At 39.9% G+C, this 21,153-nt stretch overlaps 1 protein-coding gene across 3 annotated transcripts in view; it reads right to left on the bottom strand.

Moving 5' to 3' along the window:
• Positions 1-21,153, bottom strand: part of LOC147178085 (SH3 and multiple ankyrin repeat domains protein 2-like) — a 238,302-nt gene that overhangs the window by 46,705 nt on the left and 170,444 nt on the right. The window lies entirely within an intron of this gene.

A 21,153-nucleotide genomic window follows, 5' to 3' on the forward strand; every position in this document is an offset into this window, starting at 1 on the left:
ATTTCAGTTCGAACTTCACCACACTAGACCAGCAGACAGTCCCCAGCTCACACATGACACCAATGAGGTAAGGTGGTCTAAGAAATGGAGGTATGGATTTTGAATGAATCAATTTGGACAATGATTCAGAGGCATTGTCGCACGCTGTTGTCATATTTATGAATGAAATACGATGACATCCACCACACACCTCGCTGAACCAGTCTACCTTTGCCTGGATCACATACACTAAAATCAACACCTGCACTACAGTTTAGACCTGCTTTTACCGAGTCTAAAAATTTTTTTTTTCTGTGACCAAACTATGGATGCGCCAGGAGGCGCAGCAGCTCAGTGTGCTGGCACGCCCAGCGTCTACCAAATTCACAAACAAGCCTAAGACCTATGAAAATAGGTCTTGGGTACGCCGCTGCTGACAAAGTACAGCAAATTAATTGCTACCTCACCCGCAACATTAACAAGGAAAAGCGGTACAGATGGATGGAAGTTATGTATACATTTACAAATCAAATACTCATTATTAGGGGTGTGCCAAAAATGTTTGATTCTCATAATTGATTCACATTTATATGATTCAGAATCGATTTTAAATGTCAGAAAATCGATTTTATTTCAATTATTTTATACTGTCTTGCCCTTGTTTGTGTGTGCCTATATTGGGAGCGCTGTTCATGTTATGCACGATTTGGCCACTTAGGGGCAGTGTGGTTCCGCGTATTCTGTTACACTGATAAGTTGTAGCCACATTAGAGAGTAGAAGGAAAAAGTCACGATCAAGCTATGCCAATAAAAGTTGTTTTTTTGCAGCGTAGGAAGAGCATAAGCCGGTGAGTAATGATAAAATGCTTCTCTGTATACATTCCTGAAGCATTTTTTATGAATAGCCGTTCTTTTGAGTGATAAAAGTGCCGCGAGTAGCGCGCTAATTAGCATTAGCGAGTCAGACTGGAGTAGATCATGATGATTTTTGCACATCTATAAATTGGGAGATTTGGTACAGTACATAGGCGTGTCTCATGCCCACTTCATAAACAATGTTCAGCCTCTGGCTAGCATTGGTTAACTTACCCTTGTAAAACTGTTCACTCAAACATTGCCTTAGAAATGTTTCCATAACAAATTGGAAGTTCACCCATGCCACAGAACAGATTGTGTTCCTCATTGGACCTTGCACTGTGTATAAATGCCACTTCTAACCACATGGATATTGTAACATACATTAGCACACAAGCTACAATTTATTGGTCACTACGGCATGATAAAGCTCTCGAGTGGACTATGACTCCTTCAAGTTATCGCGTGGTCATCTCCCATGATCCAAAACAATATATCAACTCCTTTGTATGCCGATTCATCCATCTTCCAGCCCTCAACCCACTTCTACCAAGCTCATTATTTTTAATGCTGTCAACTCAGATGCAAAACAGACTTCCAACTCTGCGTCTGCAGCATTTCAGCGAGGCTTTACTCTTAAAAGCTGCATTATCAGTGTGTCCACAGTGACGCATGGCATGCTCGTGGTTGCTAAGCAACAGTTGCTGTGTGATACTGCTGGAGGTGGGAGTGGTGCTGATGTTTTGATCACTGTTTGGAGAGGTGGATCATAATAACAAGTCATCGTTAATCAGGAATTCATTGGATTCTGTTTTTTTGTCAATGGGCGTCTTCGCCGAATGTCACTACCCATTTGCTTTTCCTCCCTGTGAAGCCAACTTAAAAGGTTTTGGTCTCATGCCGCATTTCAACAGTGGGCTTGATTTAAAAATAAACAGCAGCTCTCTGAGCATAGTGGGTTCAGGCATGTTGCTCTTTATATGTGCTGCACCGATAAATTCATTATTTATAGGAAGACAAAAAAACTCTCAAAAATATATAACTAATATATAAATATATAATTACTTTCATATACTGATAAAATGTCTTTACCCATCTCGAAATGGGAAACAGACTTGTCTATAGCTCCGGAATCTGACTTTTGGATTCAAGTTTGTGAAAACGTATTTAAAATGACAAAACACACAAATTTACAACTTATCCAATATCAAATTACTCATAGAACATACATTACTCAATATATGATGAAGAAAATGGGACTCTCAGACTTCTGACACTTATTTTCATGCTTTACGGTTATGCACTACGGGCCCGGCGACGCGGTTCGGGGCCTGTGGGCTGCCGGGGTGCCCCATGGTTCCCTCTCCCCTCCCCTCCCCCTCCCTCCCCCTTGCTGCCTCTCCCTCCTCGCCTCTCCCCGCCCGTCCTCCGCCTCCCTGTCCCTTCTCCCTCGTCACCCTTCCTCCTCCTCTCCCCGCCCTGCCGCTGCCCCTTGCCCTTTTTGTCATCTCCTTCCCCCGTCCCTTCCCCCTCCCCTGTCCGCCTTCCTCCCCCTCCCCTGGGCCGGGGGCTCCATCCGTGGCCCGAGTCTCGGGGCTCCGGGGGCTGGGCGGATGGGTGGGTTGGTGCTGTGCCCGCCCCGTTCCGGTGGACCTCCTGGCACCTCGGGCGGGCCCCAGTATCCAGGCTGGTCCCATATGCCCGCCGGGGTCCCGGTGGGGTGGGTGGGGGTTTGGTGGGCGGGTGCGCCTCCTGCCCCCACCATTGTTTTTTTAATAGGTTTTAGGTGAACTAATGAATACACACTCACACGCACGCACACACGCACATGCACATACACTAACTCACCCACATACAAAATAAAAATTAATAAAAAAAATATATATATATAAAAAAAAAAGAGAGCAATGATGATGACATGTCAAATCGGTAAAATTACAGAATAAACAATAAATACTGAGCTCTCCAGAAAAAAGAAAGAAAAAAAAAAGGAAGTGATGTTGCCACTCTGTTAATTTAAGACTGTAAGTCATGTGACTTTTTGTGTCTTTTGGGCTTTAGTGTGTTCAAACAGATCTGTGAGAGTAGACATTAGTATTGTGTTAATATTGAGTAAATAATAGGCCAAACTTGAAATGAGGTCTGTTTGCCTTACACTAAAATTGAACTCCTCTCAAGCGACCTTCATGAGATACCACTACTGTACATTTATTTGAAGAGATTAAGGCTCATTCACACATGTAAACACATCGATATCAGATCTGGGTGGGGCATGTGAAGTTAGGGGTCAGCAACCTTTCCTGTCAATCTGTCTGGATCCGCAAAACTTTTGAACATTGTGATGACATTTTCTGATTCTTTTGAGGTGCAATTTTGTGTACTGTAAGTGGTCATGTTCAACTTTTTCACCTACCTTTTGTGTTTCATTTTCTGATAACTTGTAAATTTGCATTCTGACTTTTTGGGGAATATTTAATTATTCATATTTTTTTTTATATATATTTTTTTATAGATCCGAAGGGATCCACAAGAGAGGGACCAAAGAGCCACATTTGGCTACAGGTCCACAGGTTGCAGACTGGGTTAGGCGGTAATCAGGAAGAAAACCCCAACCCTGGCATTCTGCGCGCTGTAGGCAAAGGCTACAGTACGGTACTATATTTGTGCCACAATTACAAGCACGTAAGAGGAAATTTTGAGCACAAAAGCGTTTTGAGTCACTGAGTGCTCATCTACCAAGTGCGGACATATGCACGCCAAACCAAAAGATTAAAAGAACAAAATAACCGATAAGATTATACTGTGCAAACTAACCCGATAAAACAACTTGAGAAAGATACAAGGTGTAGTCAGGAATTCCCAGTAGTCCCAGTCTTTGTTCTGGTGTTTTTCAGCCACCTCCGACTCTCAGCATCACACAGAAGTGAAGTCACAATCAGGTAAAACAACAAGGCAATAATAAGCCGACGAGAGTTCAAATAGACCTAAGAAAGTTGGTCAACGGTAATAATGCAAACTTAAACATGTTACTTTGACGCTATTTTGATCTGTTTAGTAGCAAGTGTCCAGTATCTCAATCACTTCAGTCAGCTCCACAAAAACATGTTATATTGTTAATCAACGATAATTTATGTTCCAGTGTGTTAAGATACTTCACAACTGTTAAGGGAGTCACGGATGGTGTAGTGGTTCCCTCACATGACTTGTGTGCAGACTGCGTGGGTGCAGTTGCTTGCCACTCAGTTCAGTTGTGAATTTGAGTGTGAATGGTTGTCTGTCTCTTTATGTGCACTGTGATTGACTCGTGACCAGTCCATGGTGCAGTCCACCCTTCCCTTGAGATCAGCTAGGATAAGCTGCAGCTCCCCGTGGTCTTGAAGAGGATAAGGGATATAGAAAATTAATTATTCAATCAACTTTAAGGAGAACCTAGGGACAAAAACCCGTTTAAGTAACTCCCTCAAGTATTCAGAATCTTGTGTGTTTACTTGACAGGTAAACCAATAAAACAGACATTAAATTCGGCTGCTAAGAATAGTGTATCAACTCTAAAATATTTTACCACACCCTCCGACAATATTCATTGCATTTGTTCTAAAATGAAATCCACAATTGAATGGCTTACGATCCGTGTTTATTTGAACAAGTATGAGAACATAAATAGTTCAAATTGGCAAAGCTACAAAAAGGGACCAATAGGCAAACACATAATCAATTCATAACTTATTGGAATAAGGTGGTCTTAACTCAATTATATGTTGATTCTGAACAGACATTTTTGCCTTGACTTAACTAAAAGTGTATTTAAACTAGGACAACTTAAAAATCTCAGAACCATCCTTTAAAAGCTGAGTACAAGATTAATATGCCTGGACAGCAGGGCTAACACTTTTTATTATTGATAAATACAAAGACTGGAAATGTGACTTTTGTAATAAAGTGGAATCAATAAAAAATGGAATGTAAAAAAAGAGTGCTTTAAACAAAAGAGTAGAATGAGTAGAAGAATTGTGGTTGATATGTTGCTTTAATAATTTTTTTAATGCAACATTCAGATGATATACAATCATTAGATATTAATCTAAAATTTTCAGGACAACTGGACTGTATGCGAGAATTTACAATTTGCAACAACATGTTATCTGATTGGAGCACAAAAGCTTTGTAAGGGAAGACATACTCCAGAAGAAATGAAAGTGTCTGGCTAGATATTTAACCAACTGATTTAAAACAGAATCTGTAGTTATGGTACTAAACAAAACAAAAAAATATATCCAGCAAAGGGGTGAATGAAAACAAGTCTGTTACTACTACCAGAGAATAATTAACATCTAACATTAACAATAAAAATGCAATCCTACTTCCTACTAGTTGCATTGGGCCGCTCGGCATGCTGGGAATTCCAGCATGAATGTTCTCTTTCGCTGGAGTGTTTTAAGCGTGTTATGTGTGCACAAAAACGGGGATTTTGTGTGCAAGATTTCATAATTATATTTTTATGTAAATTTAAACTTTCGTCCATTTTTTCCCTTGTGCTGACTGTTACTCACTCGCTTGAAATCCCTTACCGCTGAACTCACTGCCACCATACCCATATAGTGATATAGCTTCATCAACAATTTGAAGACGCAACTCCTTTTGAGATTTGGGGGCCTGGGGGCGGCTGGGGCTGGGTTGTGGTTGGTGGCGGGGGTGGGAGGGGGGCGGGGGGGTCGTGGGGGGAGTGGTGGCTGTGGGCCGGTGGGGTGCCTGGCGGGCCTGCCGTGCCCTGTCCTGCTGCGTTGGGTTGGGGGCGCGGGCCATGTTGGGGTGGGGGGCGCTCCTGGCTTCTGGGTTTGCTCTCCGGCCGGTGGCCCCTGCGGGGCCCGGGGGTTGTCCCTTGGCGCTGCCGTGGCCTGGGGGGCCCTGAGTGGTTGTGCTTGCTCTGTTCTGGCCGGGGTCGACGGCTCCCCTCTTTGGTGGAGGTTTTCATGCATGCCAGATCCACCACACCAGCATCTATCGAAATTCAAACACAATCTGCTTCTTCCTCTGGTCGTTGAATCGGTGGAGGCTGATGTCTGTGGATCTCACTCTGCTTCATCTATCCTTCCTTCCTTTCCTCAGTCTCTCCTTTGGTCTCTTGAGGTCTCCCTAATTTGTTGGAATTTAGATGTTTCTGGGGTTGGTGAAAGACTCTGGCTGGTAACCCGGTGGGTAGTAGGTAATGTGTGGTCGGTGCTGGATTTGACTTTCCTTTCTTTTCTTTGATCCTTCCTCGGGTCTCCTTACAACCTCACGACTCTAGCTGGATTCTGAAGTATTCGGTTTAGGTGAACGGTATGGGATTTTTAATAATAAAAAAAAATATTACATCATGGGTTAAAGCAATTTTTTTTTTGACTGACTTTGTTAAAATGACTGCAGTCAAATTTTGCAGTGCAGTGAAGCGCACATGGATTATTTTAAATGATATTGTACATGACAAGTGTATATCTTGTCAAGACGGGGATATTTTCAAATACAAAATATAAAGGCAGAAAACAGTATTAAATGCATCAATTTGGTTTGAGTAATAATTAGGACTTTTGGATTAATCCAATTCCAAATATGCTAATGAGGACAAAATAAAAAAATCACTACAATACAGTGGACCCCAGCTATTTGCATGGGATAGCAGCCCCCCTACACACACACACACACACACACACACACACACACACACACACACACACACACACACACACACACACACACACACACACACACACACACACACACACACACACACACACACACACACACACACACACACACACACACACACACACACACACACACACACACACACACACATCTATCCCTGGCAAGTTTACATTTTAGTTTTTATAAATTGCGGTGAAGCTAGCCGCCTGTTCATTTTTTACAGAGTGAAGCCAGCCGCTCTTCATTTCAAGTTCGCCCTTTTTTAGGATATACGGTAGTGTGCGCAAAGGGATGCTGGCGCGGAGACCGACATCCGGTTTTCAAAAGAAAATGTTACTGACAAGCAGTTTAAAAGATTTATTTATTTTTATTTTTATGGAAAACCGTTTAAAAGATTATTCAGTATAATACATCACCAATTCACGTTTCATTGGGTATGCACTCTTGTAGGGTAAATAGGTTCCATGACCTGGTATTGAGCTAGAACGTTGATTGATATGTACAGTATTAAGTTCATTGAAAATGAGAGAAAGGTTGAAATGGAGAAAAAAGAGGTGTGCATCATCCAGCTGACATGCCACTATGATGACTGATTTGGGGTCAATAGGTCACATGACCTGGAAGCTATTGAGCTAAAAATGCTAATATTTACAAGAATTTCTTCTTTTTTTTAAATAAGCGGAGACCTAATATTAAAAATTAAAAGGTGTGCCTCATCCAGCAGAAATGCCACTACGATGCAGGACTGATTTGGGGTTAATAAGGCCACATGACCAGAAAGCTATTGAGCTAAAAATGCTCATATTTACAGGAAAAACATTATTACAAATAAGCGGAGACCTAAAAATAAAAAATGAGGTGTGCATCATCCAGCAGACATGCCACTATGATGCAGTACTGATTTGGGGTCAATAGGTCACATGACTTGGAAGCTATTGAGCTTTTATTTATTTATTTATTTTACTTCTAATGAACAATTAAACTATGCCAAATGTATTACCAATTTCTCTTTTTACAGTCCATATTTTAGTTATTTTGTTTATAGGTTCAAATAAAGCATCAATCAGTCAACCAATCAATCAATCATCAGGCAAATAACACGCTTTTGTTACGTTGATGTTATCTTATTAGCGTAATACAAGGGTTAAAGTTGTCCGTCTATCCATCGATCCATCGATCCTCTATACCAGTGGTCGCCAACCAATGCGCCGCAGTGGGCTGCACAGTTGAAAGAATATACAACTTACTGTACTTCCGGTTTATTTATTATCCGAGGTCAAAAAACATTTTATTTTGAAAGGTTACCACATTCGCTCTGTTACAACTGTCTATGACGGACTTTTTAATCATGACAAGATGCTAATTATCTCCGTCGCATAGTGTTGATACTAAATGGTAAATGGACTGCATTCATAGAGCGCTTTAACTACACTATATGGTGCCCAAAGCGCTTTCCAATTAAATCTCACATTCACACACACAAACACTCATACACTAGCGGTCGACTGCTGCCATGTACACTGGGAGCAAATAGGGGTTCAGTGTCTTGCTCAAGGACACTTCTACATGGTCACCAGTGGTGAGGATCGATTCACAACCCTACGGATGGGAGACGACCACTCAACCACTGATCCACGCCACCCCACTAAATCCACAAGCTAGCAAAATGAATTAAAAACAACAACAACACACAGACGTATTTGGAAAGTTTCTTTGCAATGGGGAAAAGCCCAAGTGATGAGACAACACGAGTCTATGACCAAAAAGAAAGAGGAAGGTGCATTCACAGACAATAGCAGGAGTCCTACTTGAAATATGGATTCACGGCGACAGGTGATTCTCACGCACAAGGCCTGCTCTGCACACTGAACCGAGTAGATGAACGCAATGGTGCACCCACTTATTATTGTGGGAATGCTTCAGCTGTTATTGTGATTTTTATTCTCCACACTTTTTTGCCTTGAAACAACTCCCACATTTAAGATTTACACCGTTCAAATTTCAACTTGCTTAAAAAATGCACGCCCTCCCAGTGTATATATCTGATTCCACATTACTTACAGTATTCACACAATTTAACATTAAATATAAACTTTTCCCCATTCATTTTCAATGGGACTGACGTTGAACTTGCCACTGTCCAAACCCAGTTCCATACATACAACTGATCATCATTGCCATCGATCTGATACTGCTTGGTGGTGCATTGTCCAGTAACCAGGAGGTTGGAGGTTCAAATCCCACCTCCAACTGTACATTGCAAATATATCCATGGCCGTTATGCTAAGTGATATACATGTATACCAACTGACTATCATATCAAGAAATGGATTATAATTTCACTGAAATGATTAAAGGCTTCTTAGCTTTTAGCATCACATGATACTTTTCAAAATAAATACGCCATTAGCCACAAATTTCAAAAAAGTTAAGTTAGCTCAGTTGTTAGAGCACTTGCCTGCCATCATGGAGAACCTGAGTTGAAACCCTGCTTGGACCACATTTAGTACATTCGATGGTTTGATACCAACTATCATATCAGGAAATGGTTAATGTTATTTCACTGAAATTATTAAATTCATGTTTTCTCTAAGCATCAGATGACACTTTTCAAAATAAATACCCCCTTAGCCATAAATTTGAACAAGTCAAATCAGTTCAGTGCTGAGAGCAATTGCCTCCCACCAGGGAGAACAAGGGTTCAAACCCCGCTTGGACAACATTTTAGTATATTCAATGGTTCAATACCAACTGACTATAATATCAGGAAATGGATTATAATTTCTCCGAAATGATTAAAGGCCACCTTAGACAGATTGCAGTTCAAGTTTTTTGTGTAAATGTGTAATTTTCACATAATTTATCTTTCAATTTACTTAATAAACACATGCATTCAAATCTTAGCAGTCAGCTAATAGCATTCAGCTTTTCAGCATTCCCACGCAATTCCTGCAGAAATTGCACTTTGTCTAGATACAATATTGGTATTGTTATTGTGCGACATATATGATTGAGTGGACAGTCAGTGAGATGACATTATTCCCTTTATTTGTGGATGGCTTGTGCAAGTTTCCATACGAGATTCAGAAAGGCAGACCGACAGAAGGTTGAAAAAATATGCATCCGTGCACGGAAGGATGCACACACACGCACGCACGCGCGCGCACGCACACACGCACGCCCCCCCCCCACACACACACACGACAGGGGAGGCAGATGCATTTGCATGTTACACTGGTGCTTCTTCTGGTTATAGTGGAAGTGTTATATAAAGGAAAGTGTCCATCCCCCTCTATTGGGCACACATATGCATTTGCACACACAGGCGCAAAACATGAACTTTTTATGCATGCTATGGTTCCGTGAGCATAACTGTACTACACAGATGTGATCATGGTACAACTGATTTATGAGTAAGAACTTGAAGATGCACAATTTTGTTCTGTAACTTTGAATCGTGGCATGTGAGCATTACAATAGGAAGCACAGTATGAGTTGTAAGGGCATACACTGTATAATACTGTAGATTTACAGTATATGCAAGCAATTATGGAATGGCTAATGTAAGTTGGAAAAGTGAATGAGCCAGCCTGTAATGACGTGTTTTGTCTTCAGCATCTTAACTCATTCACTCCCAGCAATTTTCACTGAAGCAACCCCCTTCGCTCCTGGCTGTTTTACTGGATTTTGACTGATTTTGCAAGGCCAACAGAATATTGTGTTCAATTGCTATAAAACCTACCAAAAGAAAGATTAGAGTCTCTTCTTTCATCGGAAAAAAAAGTATATTAGTATCTGTTTCCGTTTTGCAGCAATTAGCATTAGAATATAGCTAAGTTTCATCATGATTCACAAACCTGTTGAAAACACTGACAAAAAGAGCTTTTTGCAACATGGCCCTGATTGATTTCTTATACTCTGTTGCCCTTGCTGGCCGTTTTTGTAATAACTACCATTGTGTCAAGCATTCTCTTCAGTTGAGAGGCTGCATCAAAGCCTTCTGTATGCTATAGCATAAAAAAACATATACATACTTTTTGGGAGCATGGCAATATTTAAAATAGAACATATTTATAAGTTTTTGGGATCAAATGTGTTTAGGCATTTCGTATAAAACCACAAAATTATGTAGATGGATAACCTAGTGTTTCACCTGGAATGTCGATGGTCTGTTGCTATACTGGCCCACAAGACCAAGAGCCATCATTTACTCTGTCCATCTAAAATTGGATAGAGATGGAAGGGTTTCTAAATGTCACCCTTGACCTCGTTGCTTCTGGACATTTGGCAGCAAGAAAAACATCAATAACAAACTGTTCTCCATCATCATCCCACACCACAGGAGGAGTCTGCTGCGCTCATCGACTCGTCTTACCTACTCAAAGTCAACAAGCAGACAGTCTCAAGTAGCAGTTATTCATGACAAGCAGTACCTAAAATACATAAAGGTAAATTATGTGAATGTCTCCTGACAAACTACATCGGGCAATTAAAGATTGATGCTGCTCTGAGCTCTGAATCATGAATGTGGACGTTCTGCTAATGTGTAGCACACGCACACACATACATGGGATGCAAACTGACAAGTACAGTACATAAAATAACAGAACTTTCATCTGAAGGCATGTTCGCCACTGTACGGTTTTGGCCAAGATGCACAATCACGGGAATAATCGGAAACTACTTCATTCAGAATGTGACCCAAATATTGCAACACTAGCTAAATTTGCCCACATTCATCTTCCTCCTTATTTTCTCTCCCAAGCACATCGCCACTATGACAAGCCCTAAATTTCAGTGCACCGTCGTCATGACAACAAACTGAGTTGGACGCACAGTGACGACGTATAGCGCTGTGTTTAGAGCTGACGTTAACTCCGCTGCAACCAAGATTCAATGTATGTTACCATGGACAGTGTAAATATTCAGTTAATAAATGACATGGTACAGCACATAAATCAAACCAAATATTCGGTGTGTTAAATACAGTATTGAAGAGTTCCATGATTCCAATGTTCGAATGAGTGACTAATTAAGATTGTGAATTCACCTTGTGACTGCCAAGGTAACTGTATTACTACAATATTGTCACCACAATGTGATGGGATGAACAGCCAGCATTTTATTTATTTTTTTACAGTTTTAATTTAAGAGCAGTGTTCCTTTCATAAACCAAATACAAACACTGGTTACAGCACCTAGCTGCTACATTTCTTGTTTGTACACCAGATTACATAGATGCTAATTAACTGTCTTTTATTCAGCCAATGTCTCTGTGAAGAGAATTTGCTTTTAAAAAACAAGCTACTATTTCAAAACAAAAATGCATGTCCAGGCAAAATTTACTATATGACTCTCTGGAGGTGACATCCATTTTTTAAATGAGATATTTGCACAAACAAATACATAACAGCAGTTTTACTAAATCAACATGAATCAGAGGTTGAAAAGAATCATGAAAATAATTCATTATTGGAATAATTAATAAAAACATTTTTTTGCAAGCAACACACCGCTATACAGTTAAACACACCAAAGGCACAAATTAATCAACATGGTCTGATATTAAACATTGTTGAGTGTCTTGCGGGGCCACAGCGAGCCAAGTTGTGGTGGCCTTGACAGAAGGCAGCTTTATTTATTTAGATCCGGTACTGGCCCATATATTCATGATACAGTGGAGATCAAAACTTTGGGCACCCCAGGTAAAAATTTGTATGATTGTACATAAACAAGCCAAGACGGAAGAATCTCCAGAAGGCATCAAATTACAGATGAGACATTATTTTAACATGTGTAAAATAAAAAATAAAAAATAAAAAAGAAGTTACATTTCATTTCCATCATTTACACTATCAAAGTAACCGAAAACAAAAAAATGGTGTGAGGTTTTAGCATGCACCGCCCCCTTTGGAAGGCTGAGACTTGATATTGTTATGGATTATTCACAATTAAGGCTAGGGAAAACAGGCGACCAAGTTGGTTGGGTCAACTACATGCGTCAAAGCTATTTTAATATAATAAAAAACATATTTGCGGCACCTGTAAGTTGCCGGAACCAATATTTTGTGTTTCCGCACGGACACTTATTGCTGACAGACTTCAACCGGCATTCACCAAAACGCTTCTAGGATGCTTCCTAGGGTTTGTTTGTGGTCTCTTTAGACTGAAAAGAGAGAGAATTAGCATCGCTACATGTCTGATGCTTGTAACAGAACAATCCACGTCAAAATTGCTAAAGAAATATAAGAGTTCTAATGAATTTATTGAAGCCAAACACACGTAAGATGGTGGCCCTACCTGCGTCAGCAATGAGACAAGGCGGTATCTACTATCTATGTTTGACATAGAGCAAGACTCCAAGTTGCTTTATTTCCACTCTTCCAAGTAGCGTGCATGCTAAGCCATCCAGCGTTTGCCGTAAGGACTATTACTATGGTTTTACACCACCAAAACCGTGCAATAACCGAGCCAAATTGACCCAGTTGGTTACAATGCACTAAACAACAGACGCAAGGAAGTTTGCAAACGCGGACTGTTGCGGACCTTAGAAACGAACTCACTTCGCAATACCATTAGCTAGATTAGCATTAATCGATGGAATAATCGTTAGGAGACTCGATTTTTAGAAAAGTCGTTAGTGACAGCACTATTTACAATCATTGACTAGAAAGATCAAGTGATGCCAATCTCATATTCAGCATTTATATTTCTTTAATTGACCTTGTGAATATCAGCAAACTGTATCTTTCTTGTCTAGAATTTTCAGTGAGGCAATTTCAAACATAAATACCAATTTCTGTTCAAACTTATTTCTAAATGGGTGGTATGGTCCTTTAGCAACGCACTGTTGATTAAAAAAAAATAAAAAAAGATGAGCTCTACTGTAATGTAATTTTGATAACACTAATTGTGCGGATCTCAAAAGTCATACTGTAAAATTATGTGTATAATACGCTCCTCAGAAATCACCCTTAAAAAGCTTATTTTTTCTCTCTCTCTGTTCCCCTGATTTGCTGGCATGCTTTATTACACTGGCCAACAATGTATTTTTTTTTTCAAGCGCCAAGGACATTTTAATGATTCTAGTAATTCTGGGCTGCTGAGCCTGAAACTGAAATACATTTCTTTGAATTGGCTCTAGTTTTAGTGAGATTGATATTTTTGACAATTAATAGATAATTCAGTTGGGGATCAAAAAGGCTTATTGTTTATCCTCTAATTAAAGTGAAACAAGCTCGTTGTTTAATGCTAATGCCTAATTTTCTGAATTGCTGTCATGTTTCGGTTCTGTGGGGTTGGTTTTTGTTTGGTTTTGAGTGTTCTTGTTGTTTTTTGTCTGTGTGATCTGTGTTTTGTTATGTTGTTCCTGTGTCCTTCCCCTGTCTCGTCAAGCTTTATGTGGTCCACCTGTGTTTGCCTGCACTTCCTCGTGTGTCAACCAATCAGTGCCTTCAGCCACTTGTGTCTTGCCCAGGTTTGTCTCGATGTGTCAATTAGCGTTGGTGTATTAAGGCCCTGTTCATTTCTCACAAAAAATATCATACACACAGAAACGTTTCAAGACATGCGTGTCCAAAAGAAGATGCTGAGGACGTTTAACGGCTGTAATATATATGCCAAGACTGGAGTAGCGCTGTAGCGCAGCCACAGGGAGTTAACAGAAAGCGCAGAAGAAGAATCAGCGAAGACGACAAACCACTGATCTGAATATATTACTGGATAGCCAATACGCCAAGACTTTTGAAGCCGCGAGGCCGCCAAATTACTCCACTTTTCTTGGCATACGATCCTATACATTTATAGAATCGAAACTGGAGAATATTTGAGACAGTACTTAGTAGAAACAGCATGATTTATGATGGTTTAAATTTGTTCAGCTGCACTGCTTAAAACAAGCTGTCAAGTAGGATCAGGTAGGAAAAAATGGTAGCTAAACTAACCACTGAAATGGACCAATGAAACGAGAGGTTTAGCAAAGAAATTGTGCATCACTGCCTGAAACAGAGACAAAACCACGTCGCTTTAGTCTTACCAAGGTGAACCCATACAGGTCAGTCATGCTGAGAAGAAGACAAAGGGGACCTCAGGAAATGGGTAGTGATAGAACATAAGAAAAGTAAAACTTTAAAGTTTAATTTAATCCCAAAAGTTTTCTTTACAATAACGTGTTCTATGCAGCCCCACTAGTGAAAATACGGTTTTCTAAATGATATAGTCATTGTGCTTTGGGAATATGAACTAAGCAGCAAAATCCACCTGTTTTATCTATCTCAGGAGGAGTCCATTTTGCTACTTGCTGTCGACTGGAAATGACATCACAGTTGCTCAGGGCTCAGGTAACGACCAATCACGGCTCAGCATACGAGTGTCTCAAACTCAGAAAACCGGCACGGTGCCCAGAGGCGTAGCTTGCCATTAGGCAAACCAGGCAATTGCTTGGGACCACTTAGTCAGAGGGGCCCCCAGAGGAACAACAGATTTTACACAAACCGCATATCTTATTTTTTCACATTAGGAGTGCCAAGGTGCAAGGTGTAAATTGGGCATAAGTAAGAGTTGTTTAGGACTGTCTGTGTTAGGAGAGACTTTTGGCTTTAATTTCAATCGAGCACAGAGTGAGATCACTGAATTGTTAACATATAGCCTAATAACTGCTTTTGCACAAGCCAAATCAAGGAAGCACCACTTTTGAAAATAGCTTGAAAATATGTTGAATCGATGTTAAATCAACCTTAAATCAACCAAGTTTTGACTTTTGCGCAGTTTAATAACTTTAATATTGAATATACAGTGCAGGCCTTATGTTTGGACACACTTTCTTATTCAATGCATTTGCTTTATTCTCATGGCTGGTTACTTTGTAGATTCTCACCAGTGTTTCCCACAGATTTGAAATCTACTTGGGTGGGTGGCCTCCGGTGGTTTGGATGGGAGGCGGGTTGGACGGGAGGTGGGTCTCAGTCCTGTTACTACGTCTCTTCTAGCCTCACGATCCACGAGTGATGGCGAACAAACTTTGCATGCGGTATATCTTGTTGCTGTTTCTTTTTAAATATATTTTTAATACATTTTCTTGAAAACTTCTTGGGTGGTGGCCCACCCAAGTATTAACATGGTGTGGGAAACACTGCTCACCGAAGGCATCAAAACTATGTATGAACTGATGTGGAGTTATGTACTGTGGCAGATACCCTTACCACCATCTAATGTCAGTATTGTTTGAATTTAGCTTTAGCTTAATTACTAAATTATTTAATATTTTCAGTTATAATTAAGTTCGTAGTTTTGTTTGTACACATATTTTCTAAGGGGTGCACACTGTAGTTAATATTTGTCTGAATATTTCCTGCATATGTTCTTGTTTGAGGGAAGTAACCAGGCTGGAAGGTGGGAGGGGTGAACATCTGGCACCTGCCATTGTTCAAGACTGGAGGGGGGAATGTATTTGTTTAATGATTTGTTTGGAGTACTTCTTTTTGTTAATTTGGTTTAAATGCACTTTAGTTTTCACTCGTTAGTGTTGATATATATTTTTGTTCATTTGTCCTATAGAAATAAGTTGGTCATTTTGTTTGATTTGTAGTCCCTCTTGTGTTCATTTAGGTAGGTCCATCCCTATTTAAGCCACCTGAGTTGTTTGTCTGGAGGTCAGTCCAGTTTGAGTTGTGTTAAGTCCTCTTTTAAATTGGGCCCAAAATGTTAGCTATTAGTTGACGTTGGAATTTTTTGTTAAATCTTTTTGCTCTGATTTGATTAAATGGAATATTTTTTTTTTGGGAAGTGCCTGTGTCCTTGTCCATGTTTGGTCCATTACAGTACTTAGCAAAAAAAGGTGAAATAACTGAAAACATGTTTTATATTATAGATTCTTCAAAATAGCCATCCTTTGCTCTGGTTACTTTTTTGCATACTCTGGGCATTCAACACCTTAAAAACACCTTTAAAACTGTTGGAAAACCCTTCCAGATGACTACCTTTTGAAGCTCATTGAGAGAATGCCAAGAGTGTGCAAATCCTCAATGTACATGGTGATGAAAATAAAGCATAGTATTGAATGAGAAGGTATGTCCAAACTTTTGGCCTGTGTTGTATTCTATTTTTGGTTCCAAATTTTGTTTGTTTAAATAAATGGAAGCCCCTTTACTATTATATTACTGTTTTTATTTTGTTTCAACAAGTTATTTGAATGAAGTACAATTCATGTTGATTCTTTAAGATGCAGATGTGCAATTTTAAAATTTCAAAACATGCATCTGACAAATGGTTGTCTGTCGTGCCCCGTGCCAACCCCCCACCCATACCCCATCTGCCAGGGCTCCCAATCCCTTCCTGTTTGGGGCCCCTGGGCATCCTTGTTACGCCACTGCCGGTGCCGTTGATCCCTATATGCAGAGTACGCACAGTGCGTAGGGCATTATCGTCCGCGGGGTCCCAATCTGCGCGAGGGGACGCATTGCGACATCATCAAGATAATGCACTTGACATGTTGTTCAAATGTACCGTCATCGGCCCCCTTGACCAACCAATGTCTCACTCTAAGGTTTGGTCAATAGTCGACAGCCCTGCCCATGTCATCAACAGAGTCTGAAATTAGGGCGCATTTTACCAAAAAGTATGTATGTGGCTAATGCCTGATTCCATTTCTCACATAGGGAAAGTCATGTCTGGAAGCTAGCATTAGCACACACAGGTTATGATGTGTTTGAAATAACGTTGCAGCAGCGATGTCATGTTTGGTTACGCTAATGTATTGTTGCGTCTACTATGGATTACGGAGGCATTAGTCAGTGAGCTCCCTTTTGTTAACACCCAAAACACAGCGAGTGTATGGCTGTCTGATGCTGAAACAGGAACAGCACACGCACACAGTCTCTCTCTCTCTCTCTCTCTCTATCTCACACACACCCAACAGAATACTGCAATCAAGAATTTGGAAACAGGGGCATTCAAAGTAACAGAACTTGGCATGTTTTCCACAACCCCTCAATAGCAGCACATGACAATGAAACACACGTAACCCAGCCTGTCTCAGCTGTCTTTGGGCAGAAGGCAGCGTACACCCTGAACTGGTTGCCAACCAAATGCAGGGCACACATAGACAACCAACCATTTACACTCACAATCACAATCCCACCTAGGGACAATTCAGTGTTTAATTAACCTACCATGCATGTTTTTGGAATGTGAGGGGGAAATCTGAGTATCCAGAGAAAATCCACAGAGAACATGCAAATGCTGCACAGGAAGGCTAAGGCTAACGTGCTAACCAGTATTTTTTTCTTCAGAATAGTGCCTTTGGCAATTCAATTTCCTATCCAATTTAAATAGATAAATCAACAAATTAAACATTAAGCAAAAATTTGTTGATTTCATTGTATTTCTTTATGAAATTTAGACCCAGTTGAGCGAGCGTCTCTAAGCTTGGTAGTGGTCCGGCATATAGTGCTATACTGGCCCGGGCCATTGGGCTGCCGTTATTGTCGGATCCTTAAATGGATCAAGTTTTGGAAATTTGTATCCTGAAGAGTAGGACAAGATGCCGAAACAATGTTCTTTCATATGGGTGCGTGTCAATGATGATGATCTTTCAGTTGTAGCTGAATTTAGGTTCCTTTCACTTCCATGCATTCAAATGCAGACCAAATACACAGCCAAAACCATTCTCCTTGTACAAATAGAAGTACCATGATTGTGATCAGTCCCTGCAGACCTATTTTGTTCATGCTAATTAAAGCATATGAGCTGCAACACTAACAATTGATGGCTTACTAGCTAGAGGCTGGGCAGCTGTGAACATTATACACTTATCAAAGCCCATGAATACAGTTTTGAGCATGATGATGCAACGTGGCAACTGCATTCGTGACTTAAGAAGGAAGGATACGCATAAGACATGTAAAGAGGTCACTGGAAAAAAAAATATACAACAAAGGAATCGGGTGTAGAAACTGGGAAGAGCAAGAGCTGCACACACGTAAACACTGATGCTCCATTTAGCAGAATCACAAAATAAACCAATTTCCATTGCAGGGATGCTCAAAAGGGACATGGTATAAAGTCATAAAAAAGCTTAAAATAGGTTTGCACTGTCCTCTGATTGGGTATTCTTAGAATGCTATCAATTGTATGTGAGGTACATGCTGTAATACTTGCTGGTGACACTCAATTGCGGGGACTAAAGAGACAAACATTCACACTTACAATGCTGGATAACTTCAGAGTATTCAATTAACCCACCAAGCATAGAAAGAACATGTAAACTTCACACAGGAAGGCCTGAGCCCAGATCCAGACCCAAAACCTCCCAACTTCCCAACTATGAAGCAGATGTGCTAACCACTCCTCCAACGTGCTGTTCAGGATGACATAATTTTTGTTAATGATTTGGGTTGTTGTTGTTTCTCACTCATCTTCAGCTTTCTGCCACCTCCCAAAGGTTTTGTCCATCCAGCCATCTTCTGTATTGCTGATCATTATCAGGATAATGATAACGTCTCGGGTATGCTGGACTGGTCACCAGCCAATTGCAAACCAAAGGTTTTATGACACATTTTGAATATTTTTGGGGGAACTGCTGACTCCCTCCACTGTGACCATAACCCCCATTACAGATGAAGAGAAACATCCTCAAAGAATCAGGCATGATGTTATAGTTTGTAATAACCATGTCAATGTTGTACACCTACACAAAAAGCAGCTGATATGTTGTTAACTTGTTCTAAACACAGTAAGCACTTTTCTCCAGGTCTGACGATTTGCTGGTTTTTCAATCGTTGTTGATACAATCATTTGACAGCGTGTCAAAGTCACTTGTTATCGCTGTACCACTTATTGGCTGTGATGTCACTCAGTGTGTTCAAATCAGTCACGATTGTCCCAATGCTATAGCTATAGTACAACTGGTTCAGCAGCGCTACAACTACATTGGCACTGGAGATGAAGGTTTAGACAACAGGTGAGTATTATAGTTATTTATTAGGGCAAACAGGCTAGAGTAAGCTTGGTGATCTACTTTAAAATTAGGTTTGGTGTACATCTCTAAAGGTGTAGCTACTGTATTACTGTACATTGTTCAAAAAGGAAACAATAAAGCCGCATCAGAAATTAAAAACTGAAGGGATCAACTGTATTATTTTCCCTATGTATGTCATAGTTGTTGTTGTTGTTTTAAGGTCAGTCAACACAGTATCATTAGCAACAGATTATCCATAAATCCAAAGATTTTGTATACTGTAGCACCTTTCCTCATTAGGGTCAGCAATGAGCTGAAGCCTATCCCATCTGATTTATACACCTTGAACTGTCAACCAATCATTCTAACATCGATAACAAGATCAGCTCATGTTTATTGTTTTATTTTTATTGGATGGATCGGATGGTATTTATTTACGACGACTCCGCTCGACCAATGATTAACAGCAGTTTATGTCACCCAAATTGGCACTTTAATCCAGGCAGATTATGTATTTGCACTAGTACCTATTATTACTCATTATTCAATTGTCCTTAAAAGATGCTCTGTGTATATTTCCAGGCATGACAAAAAAATCACAGCATTTTCTCTGACTACAAATAATGATAACAAACTATCACAAAGGCGCCACACCAAAAAGTTCACAAATTGAAAGACCAGATCAGTTTTCACAAATGCTGTCAGCAAAAAAGAAACTAACTAACTTGAATAATGTTGAATCTGTTAGAATAAATATAATCTGTCACTGAACATTTAACTGAAAAAATACAGAAAAACTAACCAAATAAATCTCTGCAGCACTGTATGACCATCAATCCAAAGCAACCTTTCTTTTCCCTAGGAAGATTACAATAATATTGGTGGTACTAAAATAAAAAGTCTTATGGACATTAACAAAAGTATCTTTCACCCTGGGTTAATAAACACGTACAAACAGACAAACAAAAAACTTTCATCTTCAATCGTTATATTAGTTAGGACAACATTGTGAGCAATTTGGTGACGGTAAACTAGAGACCAAAACAAACATCACACATATTTGCAGGCTGCTCACAGGAAACTCTCCTTTTGTTGTCACCAACCTGCAAATCTATTTAAAAGCAGAGTATGACATTCTCATCTTATTTTAATTGCCATTCCTCTGAATCCTGAGCAACGGGAATGTGGCGAATGTCTGGTAATTGTGTTGTATTCCATTTGTGGGGTTATACAGTATCGTTAATTTCCATGTACAGCTAGCATATCGCTGGCGCTGGGCCAAAAAGTCAAAATTTGCCAAATTTTAATATTTTTTCAAAAGTCTGTAGTATTGGTGTGGGTGTCAATTTTACTAATTATTGACCTATCTAAAGTGTTGAAAATGACTTGTGCTATTTGATGATGCAATGTTACTTGTTGAAAAAAACGTGTTTTTTGGAGTCTCCTGAAAAGTAAAAATTTGGGAGGTACAAGGTTTTGGCCCGACGCCAGCAATATACACAACAGCATCAGTGGCGCAAAACAAAGTTGACAAGGCTCAAAACTAACAAATTCTACAAGTATTGATGAGTTCCTGTCTCAAGCAAAAATGGCAAAACTGAGCAAAGGATACGGACTTAAGATCTTGACTAACCATCAACAATAACCATAAAGATATTCCAAACGTTCATTTAAGAACA

The sequence above is a fragment of the Leptonotus elevatus genome, chromosome 3, assembly GCF_054856555.1.
Source record: "Leptonotus elevatus isolate MCC_2025b chromosome 3, RoL_Lele_1.0, whole genome shotgun sequence".
Classification (NCBI taxonomy): domain Eukaryota; kingdom Metazoa; phylum Chordata; class Actinopteri; order Syngnathiformes; family Syngnathidae; genus Leptonotus; species Leptonotus elevatus.